This window comes from Tamandua tetradactyla, chromosome 5 (genome assembly GCF_023851605.1).
Source record: "Tamandua tetradactyla isolate mTamTet1 chromosome 5, mTamTet1.pri, whole genome shotgun sequence".
Taxonomy (NCBI): Eukaryota; Metazoa; Chordata; class Mammalia; order Pilosa; family Myrmecophagidae; genus Tamandua; species Tamandua tetradactyla.
The window spans coordinates 126,205,926-126,210,899 of record NC_135331.1 but is presented as its reverse complement, the minus strand read 5'-3'; positions in this window follow the sequence as shown (position 1 = coordinate 126,210,899).

The window sequence follows — 4,974 nt, the reverse complement described above, 5'->3', positions numbered from 1 at the left end:
TGCATTGGTTTAGAAGAACTAGCAACATAACCGAAAAAGATATAGAATGTTAATATAGAGAAAAAAATAAAAGTAATAATAGTAAAATCAAAACAAAACAAAACAAAACAAAACAAAACAAAAACCTATAGCTCAGATGCAGCTTCATTCAGTGTTTTAACATGATTACTTTACAATTAGGTATTATTGTGCTGTCCATTTTTGAGTTTTTGTATCTAGTCCTGTTGCACAGTCTGTATCCCTTCAGCTTCAATTACCCATTGTCTTACCCTGTTTCTAACTCCTGCTGAACTCTGTTACCAATGACATATTTCAAGTTTATTCTCGAATGTCCGTTCACATCAGTGGGACCATACAGTATTTGTCCTTTAGTTTTTGGCTGGATTCACTCAGCATAATATTCTCTAGGTCCATCCATGTTATTACATGGTTCATAAGTTTATCTTGTCTTAAAGCTGCATAATATTCCATCGTATGTATATACCACAGTTTGTTTAGCCACTCTTCTGTTGATGGAGATTTTGGCTGTTTCCATCTCTTTGCAATTGTAAATAATGCTGCTATAAACATTGGTGTGCAAATGTCCGTTTGTGTCTTTGCCCTTAAGTCCTTTGAGTAGATACCTAGCAATGGAGGTGTGTCTTTTGCAATGAGTTACGTTTGACTTAATTGGCTGGCACTTAAATGAGAGAGCGCAACGTAGCACAGCCTAAGCAGTTCGGCATTCCTCATCTCAGCACACACAGCTCAACCCAGGCCTTTGGAGATGCAGAAAGAAGTCACCCCAGGGAAAGTTGTTGAAACCCAGGGGCCTGGAGAGAAGGCCGGCAGAGACCATCCTGTGCCTTCCCACGTAAGAAAGAACCTCAGTGGAAAGTTAGCTGCCTTTCCTCTGAAGAACTAACAAAATAAATCCCCTTTTATTAAAAGTCAATCTGGTTCTGGTGTGTTGCATTCCAGCAGCTAGCAAACTAGAACAGGGAGTATAATGATTTTCCTTGCTGAGTTAGGCTTAGAGAGAGAGAGAGAGAGGCCACATCTGAGCAACAAAAGAGGTTTTTGAGAAACAACTCTTAGACTCCTTATAGGTAATCTTAGCTTCTCCACTACAAAAATAAGCTTCCTAAGGGCAAGCCTCAAAATCAAGGGCTTGGCCTGTTTTCTTGGGAGTCCCTGATGGTTGATAGGGTACCTGGGATTTCCCAAGTGGGAAAGTTTAATAGTTAAACTATTAAAATAAATGTGTGTGTGTGTATATATATATATATATATATATATTTTTTTTCCCCCTTTGGACCCTCAAGGAAGTCTACCAATACTCTTTAATTATCAGCCCATCATATTCTGGGATGTATCCAGGTATTATATTAAGCTAGATAGAACTACAAGGCCCTGCTCCTATTCTGAACTCCAAGACGTTTGGGTTGTTTAAATGAGCTATCCAGACAGGTTGATTTAGATTTTATGTTATATAAAGTTTAGGTTCTAGCCATAATAAACCTCTCTGCTTTTTGTCTCATACAGTAGGTGTAGGTCTAGAGTTCATACACTATCACCTTTTACCCTGTATTCTGATTTACCTTAGTCATAGCGAGATTGGCTTTGTTTTTATTTCTAATTGAGGCCTGATCTGAGTTTTCTTTTTTGTTGTTGTTGTTGTTATTTTAACTGTTATTGTAGATAGCTATGCCAACTTTCAGGGCTGCACCACTCCATTTCCTAAGTTTTAGGTGTGACAGAGTTACTTAAAGTTCCAGGGTACACATACAGCTCAGTGTCTCAGAATAAGTGTGTCTGCTATAAGGGCTTATGATCTACTATGATTTTCTTGTAAGTATTTTCTGAGAGAGAGCTTAGCATATTTGTTCTTTTGTTTCTGGCTTATTTTGCACAACACCTTGTCCCCAAGGTTTATTCAGTTCATTGTGCCCCTCAATGTCCTTCCTTTTTGTAGCTGCACCATATTCCATTATATAAATGTATCCCCATTCACCATTGTGCTTCTCAGTCACATAATGCCCTTTAGTTTCCTCCATCTTGGGGCATTATGGATAATGTACAAAATAAACAAACTGTGTGTTCTAGTTTGCTAGCTGCCAGAATGCAATATACCAGAAATGGAACGGCTTTTAAAAAGGGGAATTTTAATAAGTTGCTAGTTTACAGTTCTAAGGATGATAAAATGTTCTAATTAAAACATGTCTATAGAAATGTCCAATCTAAGGCATCCAGGGAAAGATACCTTGGTTCAAGAAGGCCGATGAAGTTCAGGGTTTGTCTCTCAAGTGAGAAGGCACATGGCAAACACAGTCAGGGTTTTGCTCTTATCTGAAAAGGCACATGGCAAACATGGCATCATCTGCTAGCTTTCTCTCCTAGCTTCCTATTTTATGAAGCTCCCTGGGAGGCATTTTCCTTCATCTCCAAAATTCAGTGGGTGGAGGACTCTTGCTTCCTGTGACTATGTCATTCCGCAATGTTCTGTCATCCTTCTCTGCTCTCTCCAAATCTCATTCTCCAAAATGTTTCCTCTTTTATAAGATTCCAGTAAACTAATCAAGACCCATCCAAATGGGTAGAGATATGTCTCCATCTAATTCAGTTTAACAACCACTCTAGATTGAGTCACATCTCCAGGGAGATGATCTAATTACAGTTTGAAACATATAGTACTGAATAGGGATTACAAAAATGGCTGCCATTACAAAATGGGATTAGGATTAAAACATGGCTTTTCTAGGGTACTTTATTGGCTAGGGTTCTCTAGAGAAACAGAATCAACAGGGAACACTCGCAAATATAAAATTTATAAAAGTGTCTCATGTGACCACCAGAACCCAGAGTCTAAAATCCACAGGGCAGGCTGTGAAGCCAACAATTCCGATGGAGGGTCTGGATGAACTCCATAGGAGAGGCTCGCTAGCTGAAGCAGGAAGGAAAACAGCCTGTCTCTTCTGAATCCTCCTTAAAAGGTTTCCAGTGATTAGATTAAGCATCACTCATTGCAGAAGACACTCCCCTTGGCTGGTTACTAATGGAATCAGCTGTGGATGCTATGAAATGTCCTCATTGCAACAGACAGACCATCACTTGCCCAACCAGACAAACAAGTACCACCACTTGGCCAAGTTGACACATGAAGCTGACCATGACAGGTACATACATCCTTTCAAACTGGCACACCATCTTACAGTATCCTCACTTGGTTTGTACAATCAGCAGCACTCTCAATTTTAGATAATTTCCATTGGTCCATAATGACAAGGAACTGACAAACAAAATGTCAACAACTATCAAGTCAAATGTACCCCTTATCACTTGTCCCTCTCCCACAGTTAATTGCCTCTATTATTAGCGCTACAGTACTGTTGATGTCTTCCTGTTAACTATTGACCATAGCATACATTTTTAGTTTCTCCCCTACATCCCACTACTATTAACTCTTTGTCTACTATCAAACTTTTGAAATAGTTCATGTGATAGCTTACTTATAATTGTAGATTTGATCAGTGGGATATATAGCACTATAAATCCCTTTCAATCATATTCACCTTCAATATGGCCATGGTACTTATAAATCCACTAATTAGTTACCACTACTTCTACCTGTTCCCTTGCATTTAGATTCACCCTCTTTGGGTAGCCTTTCCATCATCTCTAGATTTTGTGTACCACTAAATCTGCTATATTCTACAGTGTAACCTCTGATATTACCTTTACCAGAGTCATAATAGCAAAATCATACAGTACCTGTCCTTTTGTGTCTTATTTCACTCAGCGTTATGACTTCAAGGTTCATCCACGTTGTCATATGTTTGGGGATGTCATTTCATCTTATTGCTCCATATTATCCCATCATATGTATAAACCACATCTTGCTTGTCCACTCATCTATTGATGAGCACTGGATTATTTTTATCTTTTGACAATTGCGAATAGTGCTGCTATGAATATCAGTGTACAAACATGTTTGTGTCAGTGTTCTCAGCTCTCCTGGGTATATACTGAGTATTGTTATTGCTGGGTCATAGGGCAACTCAATGTTTAGTTTTCTGAGGAATGGTCAAACTGTCTTCCACTGTGGCTGTACCATTATACATTCACAACTGCAGTGAATAAGTGTTCCAACTTCTCCATACCCTCTCCAATATTTGTAGTTTCCTGTTTATTTAATAGCAGCCATTCTTATATGTGTGAAGTGATATCTCATTGTTGTCTTAATTTGAATTTCCTTTATAGCTAATGATAACGAACATCTCTTCATGTGCTTTATTAGCCATATGTATTTGCTCTTCAGAAAAGTGTCTGTTCATAACCTTTGCCCATTTTATAATTGGGCTATTTGCTGTTTTGTTGTTGAACTGTATAATTTCTTTAAGGATATCAAGACTTTATCTGATATGTGGTTTCCAAATATTTTCTCCCATTGCGTTGACTGCCTCTTCACCTTTTTGACAAAGTCCTTTGAGGCACAGAAGCTCTTGGTCTTAAAGAATTTCCCATTTGTCTATTTTTTTTTTTTTTTTTTTTTTTTACTGCTTGTACTTTAGGTGTAAAATTTAAGAAGCCTCCTCCTATTACTAGGTCTTGAAGATGTCTTGCTGCATTTTCTGGAAGTTTAAATTTAAGGCATCAGTGGCTGAGAGTTCAAACAGAGTTAAGAGGCTACTCTTCTGCAAGCTTCAGTTAGATAGTGCTAATTGCCATGGTCTGCTAAACCCAACCAACATCACTCCTGTTGACTTTTTTTTTTCACATTGTAAATGTTATATCTTTATACATTCATCTTCAAGAAAGAAGGCTATTGGAACACAGTTCTACAGTTTCAAGTACTTCTCCTTAGCCACTCAAATACACCATAAACTGAAAAAGAATATCTATAAAACTCCTGTTGACTCTTAAGAATACCTAGGGCTTGAACTGAGACTCTGCAAAGGTTTCACGCATAGGTTTACCTTCCTGGAACGTTAATTC